The following is a 26,015-nucleotide window of genomic DNA, read 5'->3' on the forward strand; positions in this document are numbered from 1 at the left end:
GTGCTTAAAAATATCCATTGGGGAGTGGGTGTTTGGTCCACTGGTGGTTAGGATGCCTGTGTCCCTCATTAGATACCTAGGTTAGGGTCATCCCGATTCCATCTTCTTGTTAATGAACACCTTGGGAGGCAGCAGATGATGGTGACTCAATAGTTGGATCCATGGCATGCATGTGGGAGACCTGAACTGAGTGTGCAGGCTCCCAGCATTGGCTTGACTCAGATGGGACTTCTCCATTGTTCCCTTTCCCTCATTCCCAATGCCTGGCTGTTTGGCTCCCCCTTCCTCCCTGTCACCCAACACCTCATCTTTTTCTGTCTGTTCAAAAAGGGAATCATGGTATAAAAAATTACCCATTTGGAAATGCCATTCTTTATATAAAAATTATGCAAAAATGTAAGAAGATAATTTTCTTATATCAGCATTCAAATTTTTGGAAAATATTATTTTTTTACTTTTATTTGATAAACTTGGGTAGCTTCATTTTATAGTATTTTCCAGTTAAAATGCATTAAATTACATGTATGATTCAATAAATGGACTAACCTAAGGCCTTAACATTAGTAATTATTTTTGTTTCTATGAATTCACTGAGTATTACATAAAATGTTTCTTTACATGCAGTTTTAATTATACACAGTTTCCCAGGATGAGGCTTACTGCAACTCCCTAAATGCAAGTAAATTCTTGCAACTTAAGCTCAGTAGACAAAATTGTGGTGTGTTCCCACATGGCAGAAACATTAGCAAACAGACTATCAAGAGAGATGTGACTTAAATAAACCGTGTATGCACATTACCCTATTTGACTGTTTCAGTTTTCTTCATGCGTGTTTTTTTCCTTTAGATGATTTTAACATTAGTCTTTGACCTTATAACTGAATCTCACGTAAGATATGGCTGTACTATGAAATGTTATGCATAGTCTGCAGCTGATTTCATTTTTAAACTATTAGAAATTATCTATGATATCTTATATGCTTCTCTCCATTTGACTGATAGCTACTGTCTGAGTGCTAATGCTAGTTGAGTGTGATGTAAAATGCATGACGAATGGAAATCTTGAGAATCACTGTAATTGGTCATCTTGGAATCTCAGATTCTTATATCTGCCCTTGAAACATGACTTATTTTGCTGTCTTTCTTTTAAAATGGAGATGAATTTCAGTTTGCCTGTGAGTGTTGCCAGGAAATGCAGTAGCAGATAAGACCAGCTGACTGTAGGCAAGGAGCCAGATGCATTCCAGAGTTCTGAGACATGGTTATTAGAATGATTGAGAAATTGTGCAAATTGGATATGTATCTAATATCAACTAAGTTGTTTATGTTTCAGAGGGAGAGTGGGTAGACTTATCAGAGAAGAGGAAGGCAGATTTTAATATACTTTGTATATAGACTTTTCATGAAAGGCATTGGAAGGTCCACCCCTTATAAGCAAATTAGACTGATGTTTTGCAGTAAATATTTCTCATTTGTAAATGTTAGTTAACAGCTGAATTCAAGAGCCATAACTCATGCTTTCCAGTTTTGGCCCTAGGACTTCAGTTTGTAATGCTGGGTGAGTTACTAAACTATCTTGTACTTTTCTTTCTCTCTGTGCCACCAAAAGGAAAAATATTAACACTAATAATAATAATACCCTTGTAGGTTTCTGAGGACTGAGTGATAATGGATATGAATGGTTTTGAACAGTGCAACGGAGTTAAAAGGAAACTAAGTTTTTGTTAGAATTGTTATTTCTATTAATTTTTATTTTGTTGGACCAAAGAGCCATTTTGTCAGTGGTACACAGTTTTTTTGCCATGTCATTCTCTTTCAACATTTATCTGGTTGTCCTGTCATCTTATCCTTTAAGTGGCTTGCTCCATGAATTGATAATTGGCCTTTTATGCACCACCCTATGCTCATGGAATTTCGAAGACAGAGGAATGTTAGAGGCCATGTATTATAACCTCTTCTTTGTCAGGAAGGCTCCAGCAAAGGCTCCATGTTCTGTGAGGCATTAGCAGGAACATCCTTGCTTCCCACAACCTCTCAAAGTGAAAACATTTCTGAAAGAAAACAGGAGTCTGTGGTGATTGTCTGGACTGAAGAGAATGTGTTTTTAAATCTATTTTTGTTCTGGTTATACCCCTGCTCCTTCTTTCTGTATATCCCGCACATATATCAAAGACATTTAAAGCAAGAAATTGCAAATGTCCCTTCTGTAAAAATAAATCTAAGCCATTTCCTTGATCAAACTCTGAAAAGTTCCCCCTCGAGAGGACCAAATAAACTAAAGCTGATGAGACCATTTGTGGAAGAGTGCAATCACTCATTTTTGTGCGTTTAGAACGCACAACTTTACTATGCAGTTCTGCAGATTCAAGCCAGGAGCAGTCGGGTGATTAGATTTTAATCCCATTAGCTCTAATTGCTTCTCAGAAGCTGTGTACTTACAGTATCTGTCTGATTTTAGAAATCCAAGAAAAAGAGAAGGTGATTTAATGTTTCTTTCATTCTTGGATGTGAAGCCAAAAACAAAGTAAACCATATATATGCAGTCAGGTATAGTGAATTTCTGGAAGACTTTAATACAGATTATTTAAAATGATTACATATAATCTAGATATAAAAATCTTCCTGAGTGCTTTGAAATTGGGGGGGGGTACATATTTCCCTCATATTCCTTCTTGAAGTTGGATTTTGATAATCTTGTTGCATGTTCCAATGTTTTGACTACAGATTATGGCATTCACAGAATGATTCATGAATGGTACGTATCTTTTTCTGAGGACATTTCCAGCGACTGTCTTTGTGATTCTGAACAAGGTCTATTAAATAGAAAGCTGATTTAGTGAAACTGATAAACAAACACAACCACATTAAAGGAATGGAAATTAATTGTAAATGAGGTTTAGGAAAATAGAAAAGCATAATTGACTAAATTAAAAATAATTTTAAGTCAGTTATGATAGTGCTTCATTTATATATTATCCTACCAGATTCATGTTACATTGGTTGTAATATGAGAACACATCTTTGCAGCTAGACTTTCTGGTTTTTTTAATGATGTTATTAAGAAAACCTCCACTTTGTTCTGTAGATTATCTATTTATCGTGACTACACTAAGAAATAAGGGTGTTGCTTTTTATATAAATCACAACCTTGGAGAATTAAGCACATGGTGGAGAGGGGAATTATTAAACAGTGTAAGAAAAGAAACAAAACATGGACAGAAAACAAAGTGCCACCAAAATGGGGAAGTGTGATATAGCAGTGTAAGCTACCACTGAAGAAGCCAACATCACGTTAGAATGTCTGAGGCCTGGTGCTTCCGCTTTGGATCTGGAAGGCAGCATATGTTGGCCCAAGTACTTGAGACCTTGCCACCCTGAATGACTTGGATGAAATTCTGTGTTCCTGGCTTCTGTCTGGTTCAGCCCTGAACATTTGAGGAGCGAATCAATAGGTAAAAAATCCTTCTCTCTCTTTCTTTTTCTGTTCCCTTCCTATTCCTTTTATAGATATTTTTTTAAAAGGAAATATAATCAATAAGATCCTTCATATTCAAAGTCCAAAGAGCATGAAACAGTCATCTTGAACCACACTTTTTTTTCTCCTGCTTTGTTTACTGTATGACTGGATGTTTTTACAACTGCAAAGATACCTGGAAATAATATGTTTACTTTCATTTTCAGTCTGCACATCACTCTTCAAAGAATACTTCTATGAGTATTTCATTTGAAATGTTTTATGAATCCCAGATTTTAAAGCAATATTGATGTACAGGATGGAATTTGTGTGAGATTAGAGTGTCCTTTCATATCTTGTCTGTACCTTTTATGTCAGTACCCTTTATCTCAGTGGAAATAGACATAAGAATCATTAACATCTGCAAAATACTTGATAATGAAAACCAAGTCAGGAGCTTTTATAAGAACTTTATTAGAGAGACTAGAATTGAGTTTATTCCAAGCCTTCTACTTTGAAGCACTTATCAGCCCGTTGTAACCATCCTGACCTTTACCTTGTCCAGAAACATATTAAATTGGTTTGCAGGACACTAGCTTGTGCCCTCAGAGGCACATTATTGCTGTTAGAGTGTTCAGTTTAAGAACCATCATTGCTTCAGATTGCTGTACTTGCTTAATTACCATAACATGAATATAAAGAGTACTATTAATGTAAAGTGCCACTGCTTAGTCCCCTTTTCTGGGCTTTACATTTGCTGGCAAATTTGCAGCTAGGAGGACATTTTTTGTGGAGAGCAAAGTTAACCCTTGCTTCTGAGTGAAGGGAGCAAAGCCATTAGTAATGATGATTGAGTCCTTTGTACTAATTGTTTTTAGAGATTGTTTCCTCCCTTAGATAGAAAGTGACCTGTCAAGTATCCAAAGGGCCAGAGAGCATTTAAGCTTCATCTAAATTCAACAGAATTCCATCAGATATGCAGTATATTCCTTGCAACTTCACAATTGATATGCAGTAATTTGAGGGCCATAAGATTGATTTAAATTTTCTTCAACATACTGAGCTTGTGTCATTAGTTAACTTGAAAAAAATCAAATAAGAGTAACTTCAAGCCTGATATCTGAATTCAGATAACTCATATATGTAGTTATATATTTTGGATTCTATTTAGAAAACAATAAATGTTTTATTTGGCTTTTTAATTAGAGTAGGTTTAAAAGGACTTGAAGATAGAGTTGATATGATAATTATATAAATTAAAAATCAATGTTAGATTCACGTTCTAAGGGCTTACTCATATAGTGCTGTAAGTACAATCATTGTATTTTGTATTGTAGTTTTATCTACAATGCTGATTCTAAATACATAGGAAGCATTATTTGGAAATCGAATTTTTCCTTAAATACATATTTAAGAGCCTATTGTTAGTATTTTTTTAAAAAATATTTATTTATTTTTATTGGAAAGTCAGATACACAGAGAGAAGGAGACAGAGAAAATGGTCTTTCATCTGTTAATTCACTCCCAAGCAGCTGCAGCTGCCAGAGCTGAGCCAATCTCAGCTCAGAGGCCGGAGCCTCTTCCTGGTTTCCTATGCGGGTGCAGGGTCTCAAGGCTTTGGGCCATCCTCGACTGCTTTCCCAGGCCACAAGCAGGGAGCTGGATGGGAATTGGGGACACCGAGATTAGAACCAGCACTCAAATGGAATACCGGCGTGTTCAAGCCAAGGATTAGCCATTAGGCTACCGTGAGGGGCCGCTATTGCTAGTATTTTAAAATACTGAAATGTATTGATTATATTGTCAATCACTTAATGTATAGGCAAATTTTCTTTTCTCCTAGTGTGGTACAGGAAAGTAGAAAGTTGACAGTCTCATTTGACATGGGTTAATACCATTTAACTTTACCTTTTATTTTTAAAAAATCTGATGTCAAACACTTATTATGAATATCTAATATTAATACTCACATTAAACTATTTTTAGTTTGATTTCCACAAATGGAAGACATTAAATGAATTAATGAAAAGAAAAACACTTAACTGCTAAATGAGCAGACTCATCCATTGAGAATAAGTTGGTGCTTATTCTGTTATTGTCCACCTCTGTGGCTGAACATACGTAGCTCTACAGTTAGCAGTCTCTTGCACATGTGTACCTTCACTAAACAGTCTCACAGTGTGAATTTTTGGTCACCTTTTAGTTGTGTTTGGTGTGTATGAGTGTATTTCGTTTTGAAATGCATTTTAGCAAAGTTGGAATTGGATCATTTCTTTTTTTTAATTTGAGTTTTTCTTAGGCTGGTCATTCTGAGCTCACTCACTCTACCTCTTCTTCTATTAGACCTCTCTCTATATATTTTATACCTAAAATCATTCAGGACAGATTAAATCATGCCACAACTACACCTAACACACAAAACCAGAAGGCTAGATTTTGGTTTTCCTAATATAACTACTCCAAACCTATCAAGAGGTTCTGCATATCATAGCAAAAAAGAGGTATGGTCAGTCAGAACAGTAACCACCTTGATTGTTATCAATAGACCACTAGTGGAAAACAACAGCAAAGAGATTTCAACATCAGCAATTAAGCTCTGCCAGGCACAGTTGATCTGTGTCTGTTATCTTACAATTCGGTGACCAAACTAGTTATACAACCCAACTCCACAGTTAGGAGAAATTATGCATGAAAAGTGAAGCATCAGGAATACTTGGAAAATTGTTAGCATGTGTCTTGATCTACATAACCTCTGTCACTATGTTCTATCAACACTCAAGCCCAACATTAATTCCATCCAAAATTTCCTTTATCAGGTCCTTTGTATCAGTGTAAATATTGTTAACTCATTAGTTCATTATCACAAGCTCACTTGTAAGTTCTAGTATCAGAAATATTTTAGCTTTATTCAGTAAAACTTCGAAAAATTTTAGATGAAGTTCCATAATGTCACTGCTGCAATTTCATTAAATGTTTACAAAATGTTCATTTTTAGACACTGAAAACATGCATCCTTGTCAATATTAGCACCCATTTAGAAACTCAGTTTATATTCCTGGTAATTTTAAAATGGTTATCATTTGATCTGGAAATTCAGAAAACAAAGCACCATTTCAGAGCAAAATCACCTGCTATTATAACTTATAAATACAGATGTCCATCAAGACACACACAAATCTGAAAATAGGAACTAAAATGCTAAATTAAACACATTTGTTTGTTTTAGATGTTCTTCCTATAACCAGCATTCCTATCTTCCAATGAATAATTTTGTCTGTTTGTTTGTTTGTCTATTTACTTGGCAATTATTGAGAGACAAAGAAAATGAGCACAATTCCAACTGGTAGCTCACTGCCAAAATATATGCAATAGTTGGACTGTCCCATGGTCAAAGTGAGGCCTGGGAGCTGAATGCAGATATACTATGAGGGTGGCAAGAATGCAGTTAACTGGAGTGATTGCTGCTTTCCAGAGTCAGCATTAGCAGGAAACCACAGCCAATCATCAAAGTCAAGCCCTCTTAAGTGGGATATGCATATCTTAAATGATGACCTAATTGCTGGTCTAAATACTTCCATGCATGTATGTTGTGTGTGGGGGCATATATAAACATATTGTTTATTGTACACATCTATGAATTTTGTTTTATGTAGTCTGCATTTATTTTGTACATATATAAAATGAATATATGTGTGTGTGTGTGTTTGAAATAACCCATGTCCATACTGAATCTGAACATTTATTCATTATTCTCTAATAAGTCCAGGATAGCTATTATTTACATAGCAGTTATTTAATAATAGACAGTATTTCATAAAAGGTTAAAAGTATATGAGATGATATACATATACTTTATGCAAATCAATGTTAAGAAATAGAGCATGTGTGGGTTGTGAGATCTGCTAGAATCAACCTGGAGCCTTCTGGAACCAATTCGCTATGGATAGCCAGGGTTGACGATAAACAGCAAATGTTGTGATGCTCATCAGGATCCTCTTTTCAACACATCTATAATTTGCTTTCATCCACTTACCCTTCTTTTGCTGCATTTAATCATTTTTTACTTTTTCCTTACTAGCAGTTCTCTTCAACTTCCAGCTACTCTCTTGAGAGATTTACTGGTTTGCATTAGTTCCATCTAATTGTGCTACTGAAAGAGAAATATGTGGAGCTTTGACTCATAAAGTGGATGCTGAAAGAGAGAAAAGGTTTTCTCAGTGTTCTGTTAACACAGTAAATTACAGATAACCAGAGTATTTGCAACACAAACTCCATCTGTGTCTAATCACCTACCTACTCAAAGTGAGGTGCTTAGACCTGTAGCTTTTCAGGCCATCAAAGAAATACCGCGTCTAATGTTACATTTTTTAAAAATTATTTATTCATTGTTTTTTACTGGAAAGGCAGATTTACAGGGAGAAGGGGGAGACAAAAAGATCTTACATCTGCTGTTTCATCCCCAAGTAGCCAGATGGCCAGAGTTGAGCTGATTCCAATCCAGGAGCTTCTTTCTGCGTCTTCTACGTAGGTGTAGGGTTCCAAGGCTATTCTCCATCCTCTACTGCTTTCCCAGGCAAAAAGCAGGGAGCTGGATGGGAAGCGGAGCAGCTGGGAGACAAACCCACACCCATATGGGATCCCAGCGTGTGCACAGCAAGGATTTAGCCACTGAGTCATGACGCCTGGCCCTAATGTTACATTATGACAAGGCCCTCTAGAATGTTGGGGGCGACATGATCAGAGAAGTGACATGAAGAAATATAGAGAAGAGGAACTCCTTAATTCTGTACAAAAATCCAGAGGTTTTATATTCTCAAATAATCACATATAAGCATGTAATATTACTAATAGTAATATTAGATATACTTATAAGGACTGTGACTAAAACCATTCATAAATTCTACATCCCCAAATAGCAAAGTTAGCATTAAATTATGCCCCATATAACTATGTTAAGTGGAAATAATGTCTTTTATGTGATTCTAAAGATGACTGTGATGATTTTTACATCATTTAATACATGTACAAAAATATTTGGTCATAAGCCACTGAAAATCTATATAAATGACAGTTTATAGAACATCTGAAAAAAAAAAGAGTAACATGATCACAGAGTTTAGATTTCTCCCAAAAGAATATATTCAACTACAGTTTTTCAGTGAATTTTTAGAATTTCAAAAAGTGAAAACACATCCCACAGCATGTCTTCAGAATGTTCATGGAAAATGTGTATTACGAAAAAACTATTCATGCTTTTCATAATTTTGCACCTAATTGAACTTCTTTTATTTCTACTTCCCACAACCTTTTTTTAAAGTAACCTGCTATAGATTAAGCAACTGTCAAGACTCTATGACTTCTTGGGACTGACAAGTTCTTTGCCAACAAAACAATTTCATGCAGGCAGGTAGTAGTTTGGAAAACCATGCTTGAAGTGTCCACAGAATTGGAGGAAACCTTCCCTAACTTTTAGATTTCAAGTGGAGGAAACCTTCCCTAACTTTTAGATTTCAAGTTTGTAACATGTATTAACAACAAACCAATGTTCTTTAATCCATATAAAAAACAAACTTACTAAAGAGTATCTGATCATAAAACAATTCAAATAATCAGAGTATTTTTTGAAAACTCAGGCAGAAAACAGACCCAGAAAATACTCTTTAAAAATTAAAATACAAACCAGTTTACCAGTAAAGAACACCTTAACTTCACTTTATTTTACTCACTGGGTGCCAGATTCTTCACTTTCTTTAATCCCTTGGTACTTCAATTTTTTTTTTCAGAGAAATACAGGTTATTAAAGCTGGGAAAAATTTATAGGTTGTTCGTTGTAAAATCTTTTTACATATGGCAAAATATATGGAATCTGGTCTGTGTTTCCATAGTGTTCCTCCACATTGAAAGATCTGTGTTTTGCAATGTTTAGATATCATTTTAGATGATGCTTAAAGATAAGAAACTTGATTTTCTTTTCTTTAATTTTTTGCAGAAGCTACAATAGTGCATGTGAATAAATTTGTTCAGAATGGAAAAAGCATCAATTGAGTTTTAGAGTATCATCTAAAAGACTGATTAAGAAAATTGCTTCATATTTATGTTAGTTTTAGCATGATGGACTTTTGACTGTTCCATTGCAAAACTAGAGGAGAAATCAATAGCGGGAGATTGGGAGATGCCCGTGGGGAAGGACCTTGGGGAAGGGCACAGCCAACCCCAGAACCTATGGAACTGTATCATAAAACAAAATAAAATAAAATTTTGCATTAAAAATGTTTATGTATCAATTTTAAGAACTAGAGTTTTCTGAAAATTCCAGATAAGTATTTCTAAATGATAATGCAATAATGTCTGCCAAAGGTAGTTCATATCACTCTTGGATTCTATATCTTTTTTTGTTCCAAAGTAGTTTATTTCCTTCCATAACATAAAAACCTGAGGCAAATGCATATGTCAAGAAGAGTTTAATCAGAGTTGTTTTTAATTCCTCTTCTCTGCAATTCCAACAAGTCTTTCCTACTCCAGGTATCTATTTTGTCTTTATTTCTTCTTGGGCCTGTTAGTCTCTAGAACTTTATGGATCTACACATATCACCGTTCTTATTCGTGGAGTAAATAAAGTCATTGTATAAATCTTTAGAAACCTTGTGAGGGGAGCAAATATGGAATATGCCAATTCACAGATCATAGTTACAGGAGGAGCATGCCATTCCACCCAGCCTCCAGTGCATAATCCCTTGAGCCAGAGTACAGAAAGGCTAAACAAATAGTGTTCACATTAAAAAATGTACTCATGTCTAATCAGTGTTCTTCAGTTATTGGTTATATGTTTCCATGCATGAAAGTAGGGTATAACAGCTATAGCCTTTAAATTTGATAAATAAATGCTTATTAATTTGAGTTGTGATAATTCTGCTGGGGTTTATAATATCTTTTGGCATTATGAGTGAGAATAAATCTTATTACAGTTTAGGGAAAAACTCCTTTTCAATCATCATTCCTTTAGAAATAGAAGTTTAAGGCTTTATATAAATTTTCTAAAAATACTTAAAATATCTCAACTGGGAAGGCAATTTCATGCTTGCTTTTTAAAGAATCTATTCAAAGAACTCATTAAAACCATTCATTTAAATAATCTCGTGTATGTTCATTATACTATGTCCTTTGGGAGGAAAAAAATAGTATGAACTGCTGCCAGCAAGCAAATGAAGGGAACAAATGTTAAATGTAAAAGGTTAGTCCTTCATTAGAATTGCTTAAATAAGTAGCAACCCCCCACACCCTTAAAAACTCTTCCGAGAAACATTTATACAAATTTAGCACATTAAAAGCAGAGAAAACTTTTAAAAATAATTTGTAGGTCAGTTTCATGAACCATTAGCATTTGTTTGGATCCTCTTTACTTTTCACTTTTGGTACTAGGTGAATGAAAGGAAACAACCTCTGTTCATAGATGCCATGAACTAGAATCTGATGTGGACCATGTAAATGGAAGATGTTTAAGGGTTCAAAAATTTTTTAGACTGTGTTGAGGAGATAAACTTGGGAAGATGAACTTAACAAATTTCCAAAACTTTTTATTTTCTCTGCTCCCATTTCTTTGCCTTTCCATGCTAACAGATGTCATGGTATCCAATAGATCTACCTGCTTGGCTAATGGTCTGTTAGGGAACAGTCTGGCTTCAGATCACTATTACCTATAAGCCATATAAGCAACTATGGCATAGCTAGTCACAACTGCCAGTGGATGGATGTGGCTACACATATAAAGCTGTTGGTGAATATGGCTGTATGTGGATGTGAGACTGTGTGTATGTAGATGTGTGTGTGTCTGACCACTACCATGGGCAGACAGTTGACTATCTCTTGTGACTCCATCACCATCCAGTTAAATTTATTTGTGCATTTATCACTACCACTGTAAATAAAGAAGATATAAACCTACACATGGCTGTGTGATTTTCTCTGGCCTTTCAGAATCTGCTTCTGCTTGTCCTGGGCCATAAGCCCTGGGCATACACATTTGCATTTTGTTAATAGTTTTAGAATCTGAAAAAAATTAATGGTGAGGACGTGCTCTCTTCGGCAGCACATATACTAAAATTGGAACGATACAGAGAAGATTAGCATGGCCCCTGCGCAAGGATGACACGCAAATTCTTGAAGTGTTCCATATTTTTGTACTGGGACTCTTAATTGACTGGGATGATATTCTACCAGCTCTAACTTTGGACCAGAAATGGTCTCCCCAAGAAACTGTTCAACCCATCTGGACAATAAGTAGCTGGACTCTATGCTTGGTATATGTTTGCAAGGAAAGAATCTTGATTGAATTTGAACTGTAATACTGCATCAAGGTGGAGGAATCCACCAGGGGGGAGGGGCGTGGGGAGGGGTGGGGGGATTCCCAGAGCCTATGAAACGGTCACATAATGCATAATAATTAATAAAAAAAATAGTGCTAAAAAAAAATTAATGGTGAGGAGTACTTAAATAATCTAAAATGAACTCATTTATCCCTTAGGAGTAGGTTCTGTATGGAATTTGAAATTTTTGTTTCTTTTACTTATTTGAAAGAAGAGATAGAGATATGGTAGTGGAGAGGAGAAGAAAGACAGAAAGGGAGAGAGAGAATTTTTCTGTCTGCTTTATCATTCACCTAATACATGTACCAATGATAGCTGGCCCAGGAAGAGCCAAGAGCCTGCAACTCAGTCTTGATGATCCACTCAATTATTTAAGATACCACATGCTGCCTACAAGAGTGCAAAGTATCAGTAAGCTAGAGTCACAAGTAGAATAGGAATTGGAACTGGGCACTCTGATAGAGGGTGTGGGTATCTCGTGTTTTGTGCTCACTGTTGCATGATATGCTTGTCCTTGATATGGAATTTCCTTTATCTTTATTTCTTGCCTGAGTGTGGAAATTACCATACTGTTATTTGATTCTTAAGTGTGTCTTAATTGCTATAAGTTCTTGCCAAGATTTCTTGCAGGTTTTTTAACATTTATTTTTCCCAGTTGAATGAGTTTTGCTAGGATGGTGTTTTTTCTGAAGTGTCTATATGGCTGACAATTGACAAAGTGGCAACATGGCAGTTTGGACTAAGAAAATGATGATTCTCTAATCATTTGTCTTTGAAGTAATGTCAAGACCAATTCTTATTACTAGACTTCATTTAGCTTAACTGAGAGCACATTGCTTTTAACTACAGTGAATGGATATTTACCTCAGGGACTCATGAATAAATAAGAGGGTATTATGATCTTAGAAATACACATCTTAGAAAAGATGCCAGTTTCCCCAACTAAACATACATTTAAACTGTATCATTCACTGATTTCCTGGTGGTAGTAACAAACTTTCCTTGTGACTATTTTAAATTTTTTTAAGATTTAATTTATTTATGTTAAAAAGGCAGATTTTGCAGAGAGAAGGAGAGACAGAGAGAAGGATCTTCCATATGTTAATTGTCTCGTCAGATGGCCACAACAGCCAGAGTTGAGCTGATGTGAAGTCAGGAGCTAGGAGCTTCTAACAAGTCTGCCACATGGGTACTGGATCCCACAGTCTTGTGCCATGCTTTACTGCTTTCCTAGGCCATAGGAAGGCAGCGGGTGGGAACTGGAGCATCTGGGACATGAATCAGAGCCCATTTGGGATTACAGAACTTGCAAAGTAAGGATTTAACCACTGAGCCATCATACCAGGCCATTTTTGATAACTTTTAAAACTAATTCAGGGAGCCTGGAGTGGTGGCCTAGCAGCTAAAGTCCTTGCTTTTCACGCACCAGGATCCCATATGGACTCCGGTTCTAATCTTGGTGGCCCTGTTTCCCATTCAGCTCCTTGCTTGTGGCCTGGGAAAGCAGTCGAGGATGGCCCAAAGCCTTTGGGACCCTGCAACCACGTGGGAGACCCGGAACAGTCTCCTGGCTCCTAGCTTCGGACCTGCTCAGCTCTGGCCATTGCAGTCACTTGGGGAGTAAATCATCAGATGGAAGATCTTCCTTTCTGTCTCTCCTCCACTTTATATGTCTGACTTTGTAATAAAAAAAACAAATCTTTTAAAAAAACTAATTCAGAAGTACATATTTGAAAGTAAATTTGTTATACAGTATTATAAGGACATTATAGTGAAAATAACCAAATATAGAGCCTAGACATTGAGAAAATGTGGTAAATCAATATAGGTAGAGCCACACCAAATTTTAAGTATAAAATACATTATTTAATATAAACCATAGGATGATGCAATGATTACATTGCACAAAATTTAGTACAAAATTCAATTTTCTAAGTGAATAAAGACTTTGCATAAACATTGAAGAGAGTTATTTTCTATATCCCATGTTTTCATAACAAACTTTTAGTATTAACACAGTTATGATTTTGCTTGCATTTTGTAACAGCCTAATCAATCTTATTTGCTGGGATAGTCCCATATGCTGCATCAGCGCAGGAGCTGTGAATGGTTTTCTAACGGTTTTCAGAACCTAATTTAATGTTTGAATCATTGTAGGAGTTCACTAGATTTTTATTGAATAAATGACCAATCATATACAAAGTGAATCCTTCAGGATACAATTTAATGAAAGGAAAAATGTATGAAAACTTAAGTAATCTATTTGTCTCATATGATGTTTGTAAGAATCGGTTTTTAAAAGCTCAAATATTTTGGGCCATTAAACCACAACATGGATTAATTACTTCTGTTATTTTGGAATCCCTAATCACTCATTCTCTTTCCCAAGCTTGTGATTTATGAGCTAATAAGTGTTAAAAAAAAGTTTGGTGGATTTAATTAGTTCTTTTCTGAATGTAGATTATAAAATTGATACCATGACTTTTGTCAAGATTGACATTTTTCACTAACTTCTCAAATTATTCCATAAAGCCAGACATTGAACTATGAGATTAAAAAAGGACTTTGTCAAAAGATAAAACAAAATATGATATTTGTAGGAATCTTAGATTTTCTTTGGAAAATATTTTTAATCATCAAAATCTAAAGGAGAGGGAAGATATTTGAACTACATGTTCAGTAGCTGTTAAAAATTTGAAATTGATTATATCAAAATACTGCAAAAAATAGAAGAAATAAAAAATAAAACAGGAAACAAACATAAAAATATGCCAATATGATATGCCCAGATTAAAGCATATCAATAACAGCATCAAATGTAAATGAATTAAATATTCCCTTAATGAAAGATAACAAAAATAATGCTGCCCAATTTAATCACATTTTAAAATTAGGTCATAATATAGGTAAAAAGTAAAAGGAAAGGAATATTTGATCTAACTATTAAGACACCCACATTCCAGGTATAATGGAACATGCATCCCTGCTTCCATATGAAAGATGGATTTCCAATGAAACTGTTGGACATGTATAGACAATGGGACACTGGATTGTCTGACATTGTCTGTACCAACAATGTCAGGGTACACTTCAATAAAACACTGATAGAATTATGATTCCTTATGAAGGACTATACCATTGTAGTAAAATGGGGAAAATCTGTCTGGGGTTGGGGATTTGAGGCAGAATCCCAGCCTATACAAAATTGTACCACATAATTCGAAATTCAAAATAAAAATATATTTTTTAAAAAAGACGCCCACATCCCATATTGGACTGCCTTGGTTTGAACCCTGGCTTCAGTTCCTGAATCCAGCTTTCTCATAAGGTAAACAATGAAAAACAATGGTGATACCTCAAATAATTGGATTCCTGCCATTCATGTGGGGAATCTGGATTGAGTTCTTAGCTACTGGTTTTGGCCGTTGCCATTGAAAAGTTTGGGGGAGATACCAGTGGATGAGAACTCTGTGTGTGTGTGTGTGTGTGTGTGTGTGTCTTACCTCACATCAAAAACCTTTTATATATTTTAAAAATTTAAGGCAAAAATATTGAAGGTGAGCCCAGTGCAGCGATTCAGTTGATTAAATCCTTACCTTGCAAGTGCCAGGATCCTATACGAGTACCAATTCATGTCCTGACCGCTCCACTTCCTACCAAGCTTCATGCTTGTGGCCTGGGAAAGCAGTAGAGGATGGCTTTAGTACTTGGGACCCTGCACACATATGGGAGACTTGGAAGAGTTCTCCTGGCCCCGGGCTCCAAGCTTTGGATTGGCTTGGCTCCAGCCATTGCAGCCATTTGGAGAGTGAACCAGCAGTTGGAAGATCTTTCTCTGTCTCTTATCTCTGTAAATCTGATCTTCCTTTGCAATAAAAAAAAAATCTAAAAATTTTTTTTAAACTTAAAGGAATTCACCACACAAACATTATCCAAAAGAAAGCTAATAGAACTACATAAACATGAGACAAAATTATTGAAGATAAGAAGTATTCTCAGAGATCAAAAGTTTAATTTTATAATGTTCAAAAATCAATACATAAGTAAGGGGTGAAAAATACAAAAGCATTTCTACATGAAAAAAGAGCTTACAGACATGAAGCAGAAGCTGGAAATTTTGATATGCCTCAGAGATTGGTAGAAATTGATATAATAAATGTGGAAAATATTAAGGAGAATGGAGAAATATTAAGCAGTTAAGGAACCTTGATGAGCATTTCTGGAACAAAACATTAACAGGTACAGATTATAAGCATTCTTTTTCATTAAAGTGTATATTCCCTTTGATGTACTATGGCTTGCGACAATGGAAATTTAATTAAATCCTGGAATTAAAATCTAATAGAATATATTCTCTGTGTGACCTCAACTGATTTTAACTAAGGCATAATGCAGAAAAAGTATCTCAAAGCACCATTTAATATTTAGAAATCAATCGACATTACCTGTTTAACATTTATATGGAAAAAGAAATCAAAAGAGAAATTAGATGTTTACTTTAAATAGAAGGAAAATGAAAACACATAAAATTGAGCTAATGTAGTAGTTAGATGCAATGCTACAACTGTATACTAATGTTACAAGTGAAGCTTTTACATTAAATTAATCAAATTTTCCACTCCCAAAGCTAGAAATAGAGGAAGAGATTAAAAGAAAGACAACTAGGGAATAATAAATTCTGAATGTAGAAGAGCTGTCAAAAAGCATACATACAGACAATGAAAAAATAAAAATGTGTTTTTTAAAATATTAAAGTTGATCAATTTTTAGGGAGATTGTCCAAGAAAATGTGAAACAGCTGATTTCATTACAGGATGTAACATATAAAAAGAATAACTAAGAAGCTCTTTGCTTCCTATTTTAAGAACTTTTAAAGTAACAAATTTCTTTTTTAATTTAATTTTATTTTTATTTAATTAATTACATTGCATTATGTGACACAGTTTTATAGGTACTGGGATTCCCTCCACCCTTCCCCAAACCCTCCCCCTATGATGGATTCCTCCACCTTGCTGCATTACCACAGTTCAAGAGCAGTTGAGATTCTTTCATTGCAAGCATATACCAAGCATAGAGTCCAGCATCTTATTGTCCAGAGAAATTCAACGGCTTATTGAGGACACCATCTCTGGTCTGAAGACAGAGCCAGCAGCGTATCATCCCTATCAATTAAAAGCCCCAACATAACATCAGCAACAATTTATAATGTTATGGAATTAATTGACATAGTATTGAGTAACCAACATGTTAAAAAAAATACAAGTTTTTTACCACATCCTGTGACTACTTCATTGACATTTCAATTTTAGTTTATACACGACTGGGTTCTGTACACCTTAAAATGGCTATAGATTACTATTCAGCTGTCTCGTGTCTATTTACATTATAGTATTTAGCGTTATATAGCGTTAAAGCATAATTTTGCTGAACTTGGCTTTTTTTTTTTTTGGGTAGTCTAGACTGGTTTATAACTCTATCAGGACATATGTCAACAATTGAGGTGCAGAACAGTTTTAGGAGGGGTGTGCAGAGAAATCTTCAATACCCTAGTGAGGAGTAACCAATCTTTGTGTCCCACCTAGTCAAGTATAAGTGTATCCACGCTGACCGTTTCCTGTCTGATTCCAAGCTTTCCTTGTTGTTCTCTATCTATTCTAACAAATTTCTTATATACACAACTCATGAAAGCTAAATTACAATAAATAAGAATATATATGTACTTGCCAGTGCAGAATTTTCAATATCATCTGTATTGACCAAGTGGGAGTGGTCAAGTTTCACTTCATGCCTTCCACTGCTGAGAATATGCTTCTTTGGATGAGCCCCAGCATTCCCTTTGCCTACCCAGAAGAATGTAGTGTCAAAATGTCCATCATGACTCGATCATAGATTATGAAGAAACAACAAAATCTCTTGTGTGTCACATAGCACTTCCTAGTGCCGTCACATGGGTAGTGCCATCACAAACCCTAGTGTTATTAACCGGAGCTTGGAGATAAGTGCATAGGAAGATAATGTCCAGTTCAGAGTTGGAACTACCTCAATGAACTGTTGTAGTCTAGGCAAGATACAGGTTAAAAAAAAATCACTAAAGTGGTAATTATTCTGGGTTCAGGGAGAGCCAAGGCCGAGCAACCACCCAACTGATACCCTGAAAAAACAAACAAACAAAAGGATTTCCTCTGTAAATTACTTCATAAAGGAGAACCAATAAAGAAGCTTGACACATGTAAAAGAACGCACTAGTCCTGCATAAACAAATACCGATTTTAAGGAAATCTATATAATATCTGAAAAAGAATTTCAAATAAAGATCCTTCAGAAATCCCAGAAAAAAAAACCTAGAAAATAAAATGTGAAAATCCAAAGGAAGAGGAAACCAAAGAGTCATATGAATGAAAAATTTAACAAAAACATGAAAATCACTGAAGAAATTCAGTCATAAGTTTTTGAGCTGGAAACTTAAGACTAAAGCAAGCTTAATTGTGTTGTAGAATGTTCCTTCTATGCCTATTTTGCTTAGGGTTTTCAACATAAAGTGGTGTTGGATCTTATCAAATGCCTTCTCTGCATCTGTTGAGGGATCAGATGGTTTTTATTTTTCAATTTGTTGATGTGATGTGTCACATTTAATGATTTGCACCAATTTGGGGAACCCATACGTTTCTTGTTCCTGGCTTCTGATCTGCTCAGCTCCAGCCATTGCAATCATTTGGAAAGTGAACCAGCAGATGAAAGATCTTTCTCTCTCTGTCTTTTCTTCCTAAATCAACTCAACTGGGAAGATAAGTAAAAATGTCAAGAAAGATACTGATAGAAATTAGAAAACCAGGAGAAAAAAGGAGGATCATGTCCTGATCATCCACTTGTGTTAAGAATCAACAGTACATCTTATAGAAGATACAGCTTCCTGTTATTTTATGATATATTCTAGAATGAGCAGAAGAAAGTGCTGTGCTATCTCACTTGATCTTAGCCAAAATGCCGAGAAGCAATTAGTGTTGTGGTATCTTGTGAGAAAGAGCTAGTCTAGTTGAATTTCAATGAAGATATTCTGCTGATGTCTTCAGATTTTCCTCAGCATAGAGTGGGAATCCACATAACCATTGTCTGAAAGTCTTTATGTAATCATGTATCATACCTTGACTGGCCTTTCATAGTTTTCCATCCCTTTAAGACTGCATCAAATATTTATGCTCATTTTGAATAAAATGTTCAAAATGACCTTCTTTTGTTGATAGTCAATTGTTTATGATAGGTAGATACAAATCAATAGTGAAGAAAACATCACAATACTAGGCCCCCCCAAAATTTTATTATCAACCTTCACCATCTACTTCCTATCATGAGTGGTTCCTGAAGAGTTATAAACAGTGAAAAATGTCTCTCTTTATTAATAAAACTCTCACTTATTGGTAGGTTGTAAGAAATGGCTAAACTATATAAGGTTATAGAAATAACTATCTGACATTTATATATGTGACTAGCTGCATGGGTGAATTTTATTAAATTTTCTTTTTGACAAAAACTGTAGTGACACATTTTTTTAAAGTACTGCTTTAAGTAATGCTTTGTTACAGTGCTGCCTCTATATATGACTGCAGGAACCCCCAGAATTATTTTCCAAGATCTAGGAGAGTTGGTCATCAGTTGTGATGATGTATGATCAAGGCAAAACTTTTCTGTAAAATCTCTCATATCATTTCCAATAATTATTGGTAGTGTTTGTCCCATTGCTACTAACTCTAAGGCGTTAACATTTCATTCTTTGTCTGCTATATATTTAAAGAAAGACAATTACTTTTTCAACATTTAGAGAAGAACTATGGAGTTTTAAAAAAGCAATGGAAACAATTGCTTTAGAACAGCTTTGTGGTGAGACTGATTTTCAAATATAAATTTCTTAACAGGTATGGAACAGTGCTGACCTTTTAAGCTGTTATGAAATTTATAGATTGAAAATGTTGGAAAATTCCTTGTCCTTAGCTGTTTCTTAGAAGAGAATTTTTTTCATTCTGATTCTGAGTCATCAAGTGCCTTCTCTCAGAAGCTGTGCTCAACACTGTCCCCAGGCCTGTTTTCCTGTTTCACTACCTTCACTTCAGTGATCCTTTAGTTTTCAAGACTCATCAACTTTATTAATTGTGCTTGACAACTCACTTCTTTTGCTTTTCTTATGTCTCCTTCCTTTGATATGCCCCCTTGCGTTATATGAGTAAAGAAACAATCACAATGTTTGGGAATTATTGCTTAGTCTTGCAAGCTCTTGTAACCAAATTCTAAGCTTTTGAGACTCAAATTTCAATTTTACTTTTAAAGATTTATTTATTTATTTATTTGAAAAGCAGAGGCACACCAAGAGAAAGGCAGAAAGAAAAATCTTCCATTGACTGGTTCATTCCCCACAATGTCTGAAAAAGTCACGGCGATATCAGGCCAAAGAGAGGAGCTTGGGATTCCACCTGGGTCTCTCACAAGGGTACCGGTGCCCTCCTAAGTACTTGGGACATCATCTGCTTCCTTTCCAGATGCCATACCAAGAATCCGTATCAAAGGCAGGGGGACAGTTACCTGAACCAGTAGTATAATTATAGAATGTGAAAGTCTCACATACCTGTTAACATGCTACACAACAACATTCACATTCAAATTTTATCCTTTCCATATTCTTAATCCATAGGGAATTACCTATTACAGGTAGGAGTTATACAGTAATTGATTGATAGAAAAATGATTAACTGAATTAAAAAGAGAGAGAGAGATGATTTGGAAAGAATAAACAAAGAACAGGATGCAAAACATGATCTTATTACATACACAAAATTTGAAAAGGTCCAGTTGGACTTAATTTTAAAGATAAGTTAGAATCCTACATGTCTAGTATAATTCAATAAGATTTTAGTCAGCCTGAACCAAATGGTACATCACTATGCAGGATTTGTCATCATTCTGACCAATTATTAGGAGTTATAATTATGCATGTGCACACATACACACTCAGATCTCAAATATCAGAATTCCCCTCCCCCACTGCTATTCAAATGATATCTCCTCTATTTTTGAAAATTGACTTTACTTACTCCATATCTCAAAAGGCCAGCTAAATTAATTCATGGAAGAAGTACTATCTGTACTTATTAGACAATACCTTATAAATAATAATTAAATATAAATATACTTAAAATGAAAAATATTAGCTATAACAGAAAAATAAAGGGTAAGCTAGTTTTGTTTTGCACATACTTCAAACTTGAACAACCACTTGGCCTAAATATAGGATTTTCAATCTATATTTAGTGATGATCAAAACACAATAGATGTTATATATTTCATGATTGACTAGAAGAGAGGAGTTCCAAGGTTCTATATGTAAAGAAATGACATAGCAATATTTTTGCCCCCGATTTCATCAGACCTGATTATCTACATCTGCTGAATTATTTACTGCGGTATTCCACAAAAATAGAAAAAAACTTTAAAGAATTGTATATTTGAAAAGCAGAATTAGAAAGAGAGGAAAAGAGATCTTCTATGTGCTAATTTGCTACTGTAATGAGTACAGAATTTCAGGCTGGACATGGTTGAAGTCAGAAATCTAATGTCCCATATAAGTGGCAAGGGCCCCCAAAATAGGACAGTTTTGCATTGCTCTCCCCCTGGATATATTACCAAGGAGCTGATTAAGAAGCAAAAAATTGGGGACTTTAAATAGCACTTATATGGGTTGCCAACATTCTAGGTGGGCAGTTTTAAAACATTGTACCACAATACTGGCCTAATGAGAGTGATTTTTGTTTTGTTTTTGTTTTGTTCTATTTTGTTTTATGTTTCCCTAAAGAACCACTTCTTCCACAAACTTTACTAAGTATAACTTATGATAGGGAGTGTATGTATTTCTTGCCACTTTGTTTAGCATTCACATGCATAGCTTATTGCATACTTTGTCATAGTGAATGGAAACACTTAACACAACTTGGGCAATGCTGTAATATTATTAGTAACATGCTAGTCTTATTAACAGCATTGTGTTTCCCCTCTAGCTTACCTTTACTGAAAGAAGTTGAATGTACTTGGTATAATTTATATTTTGGCAGTCCTAAATTTGTTTAAAATAATCAAAACAAAAAATCCTCACAACTGACATATGTATTTGAAGAATATACAAATCATTTTCTCAAGTTTTGATAATTTATTTTTTCAAAATACTTTTCATTTTCATCATTCTTATTTGTTGCAGCTCAAATTAAAAACAAAGAAAAATATTAATATTATCAAATTTCTCAGAAACTAAATAAGTTAATAGAATAAGAACCATAATTGTATGTACATAAGACATATTATTCACAAGATGATGAATTAGCATCAGTGTACAAATGGGTTAAGGAAAATGACAAAACACTGAAATATAAATGAAAGCATAGAATGAGGTATCACATTCCGCTTAGAATGGCTATTTTCCAAAAATTTTTAAAATAGTGAATGCTGATGAAAGTGTAGAAGTATAGATACCCTAATACACTCTCAGTGAGAATGTAAATTGGCACAACCATTATAGTAAATATTATTCAGATATATCAGAAAACTAAAAATAAATCTATCGTGTTACCTAGTAGTTTTATTCTTGGGAATATATTAAAAGGGAATGTAATCAGTGTATATATACTTTCATATTTATAATATCTAAAGTCTCTGTTTTTTAATCATTTCTTTTAATACTTATTACATTGAGAATTGTGAGAAAAAGTTAGAGGGGAATAGTGTAGAAATCCACATATACTTGAGTTGAGGTCCTGGATCTTTTAATGTGGATCAATGACAAATAAACCCTTTCCAAAGTGTTTACAATGCATATCCAGGTTGTTGTATCAAACTATACTTGCTAATTTAATGTTGAATGATTTCTGAATATAAATTTTATGTTCTATCATAATTCATTCAAGGGGCCAGTCTGTTAATATTGAATGCATTATTTGAAAAGGTCTATTTAAATTTCCAAAGATTTGCTTATTCTTTATAATAAGTGATATAGAAATGGATGTTTGCACTATAAGTTCAGATGCATGTTAGGGGACCAGCATATCCCATATCAGAATGCCTCAATTCAAGTCACAACTCTATTCTCAATCTTCTCTGCCTCTAATTACAAATACAAAGTAAATGATTTAAGTTTAATCCTCTGTCATACAGGGATACACAGAGCATCTGATACAGCATTGTAAGGGATAATTAACTTGTGAGCAATATCTTCTCTTCCTAACTCAGGCAACTAAAAGTTCAAGAGCGTTTCAAATCATTATCGTATAAGTATATGGAAGCATGCCTATTTTCTCCAAAATTAGTGTTGTTGTTGAAATAATTATCTCTTTCCTGATAGCGTGGAAAAAAATTAGAAAAGATTATTTTAAAAGAACTCAAGAAGATTTATGCATGCATTGCATATTAGCTTAAAAGAATGTTTACGCAACATATGAAAATATGTTGGATAATTAGCTCACATTTGAAATGTGTGATTACAAAAAAACCTGCTCTACTAATTTTATAAAGCCTAAATTTCCCACTGTGTTTCATATCATAATATGAAAGTGTTCTAGTTATGAAAAGGTAAAATTAGTACTTCCTGAGGAATATTACAGAACATATTTGAGAAACATTCCTAATGAAGTTGAAGAATTCATTTCAGTGCTTTAGTAATTTATTCTGTCTTCAGAAAAGAAGGAAAGTATTTTCTTTCTAAATGAAGATCTAAAATAAGGTTCATGTTGAATTACATAAATCATTTCATAGGCACTTTTAATCTCTCTTTCTGTGTATGTCTTCATATATTATTTGTTTAGCCTGTATTTTCCTGTAGAGCTTCCCCAATTACAGCTTTTCCCATTTTATCTCCGAAACCTCTGATCAGAATGCCCCTTAATTTTGTGGTTGCAGATAGAATTTGGTAATATTTGATTATTTATTTTATGGTAAAGACAACTTAAAATGTGATAGAAGTTATTTCAAGAGCATAAACATGTCACTTTTCAAAAGAAGTTTATTTATGTACGGATGTATTTGGAAAAGTGCGGAGTGTGTGTGTGTGTTAAGAGTGGGAAAGAAACAGAGAGATTTTCCACCTACTGTTTTACTACCAAATACACACAGCAGCCAGAAGTAGGCCATGCCAAAGTCTGGAGCCAGGAACATGGAGGCATGATTTGTTATCTTCTAGGCACATTAGAAGGAAGTAGAATTGGAATATTGGGTGGGTGTCTGTTCACAGCATATTACTATGGGATGTGAGCATTCCAAGCAATGGTCTAACCTGTTGTGTTACAATCCCCACTCTACATACCTCTCCCTGTTAGAACACCATGAATATTCAAATTCATGCATCAAAATGGAATTTAAAAATTAATTGTACCCTTCCTTTCATCTGCTGTTTTTACATAATAAAATCTTACACTCTGTGTATGAAATTTTTAAAATAAAATTACTTATGAAAGCATTAAAAGTACTTTACTAAAAACACTTCAACTACCCTGTGATCACTTAATTAATACAACCATAAAATCACTACAAATATAAAATTTTCCAATTGATCATAGCTTGAATTATTAGTCATCTGTTCAAAATGAAATGGACCACATTCTATAAAACCTACAATTTTGCAACTATATTTTAGTATGCAACATATCCATTGACTTTCAATATCTATATACTTAGTTGGATATTTTGTGTTTCTCTTCCCTCCAAGACTTTTTTTTAAAAGATTTATTTATTTGTATTGGAAAGGCAGATATACAGAGAGGAGGAGAGACAGAGAGAAAGATCCTCTGTCTGATGGTTTACTCCCCAAGTGTCCACAATGACTGGAGCTGAGCCAATCCAAAGCCAGGAGCCAAGAGCTTCTTCCAGGTCTCCCACGTGGATGTAGGGACCCAAAGCTTTGGGCTGTCCTCGACTGCTTTCCCAGGCCACAAGCAGGGAGCTGGATGGGAAGCAGGTCTGCTGGGATTATTTCTGGCACCCATATAGGATCCTGGTGCGTTCAAGATTAGGATTTTAACCGCTATGCTATCGTGTCAGGCCCCAAGACTTTTTAATTCCCCAAATGCAACTACCACTGAAAGAATAACAAAAAAAGAGATAGATAATTCATTTCTTTTGATGCTCCTAAAATGTTATGCAGTTATTTGTTATTACTTTTTTTAGATGATGTTTACATAGTCAATTATGGTGGAAAGGATCCAGGGTTAGGGAGAAGTGGGTGTGATCATTGTTTCCAAGCTTTCTATTTTTTCTTCCCATTTCTGGGGGAAGGGGTCTGATAGGAGGATAGGCCATACCCAGCATCTCAATCATCCTAGTACTCAAGGATGGGAAAAGGCCTCCCAATATCAACCCAGGGTCACAACGTGGTGCATGCTCCAAAGGTTCAGCTCAGGAGGATGAAATAGTTCTGCAATGCTGTTTAGCTCGCCTATCTATGGATGAGAAATCCATTCCAATGTCCATTTGCTGACATAGTCATCCTTATAGTCTCCATTCACACAGATATCTGCTGTCATCATTTGGCCGGGGTAGTTGTCTATATATTCTGTTCTCCATTCTCTGCTATGATACCAGATGTCCTCTATTGGCCCCAATGAGCTACCGTGTCCTCAATGTATACCATGGTCTGTTGTCTAGCACTCTATCCTCTACACTGAGGAGGACAAGTTCTTTAAGGTGAGTTCATGGGCCTGAACTAGGTGACCTGGGCCAAACTAGATCATTCCCCAACTAGATCTAGCATGCACTGTGTATGTAGGCCCAAGGCCCCAGGCAATGCAACCGGGACCCTTCAGACACCCCATCCCCAGGGCTCATGGACCCAGCCCCCACCCTGCAGGTGGGCCCAAGGATCTGGGCCAGGAAATCCAGGCCCTTCTGGGTTCCCCACCCCTGGGGTTCATGGATTCAGTACCCACTGAACAGGTGGGCCCAAGGCCCCAGGCCATACGACCCAGTACCCTGCAGATTCCCCACCCCTGGGGTTCATGGCCCTCGCCTCCACCATGCAAGTGGGCTTGGTGACCTGGGCCAGGAGACCAGACCCCACTATGCCCCCACTCCTGGGGCTCATGGATTCAGTACCCACTGTGCTGGTGGGCCCAAGGACCTGGGCCAGGAGACCCAGGCTCTTCTGGACCCTCCAACCCTGGGGCTCACAGATCCAGC

At 35.4% G+C, this 26,015-nt stretch overlaps 1 protein-coding gene and 1 non-coding gene across 4 annotated transcripts in view; both read left to right on the forward strand.

Moving 5' to 3' along the window:
* The window catches only part of XIRP2 (xin actin binding repeat containing 2), a 326,918-nt gene that overhangs the window by 85,823 nt on the left and 215,080 nt on the right, over positions 1-26,015 (forward strand). The window lies entirely within an intron of this gene.
* LOC131480415 (U6 spliceosomal RNA) lies at positions 11,524-11,630 on the forward strand. The gene has a single exon (XR_009245520.1). It is a non-coding gene; the product is annotated as a U6 spliceosomal RNA (small nuclear RNA).

The sequence above is a fragment of the Ochotona princeps genome, chromosome 5 (genome assembly GCF_030435755.1).
Source record: "Ochotona princeps isolate mOchPri1 chromosome 5, mOchPri1.hap1, whole genome shotgun sequence".
Lineage (NCBI taxonomy): Eukaryota > Metazoa > Chordata > Mammalia > Lagomorpha > Ochotonidae > Ochotona > Ochotona princeps.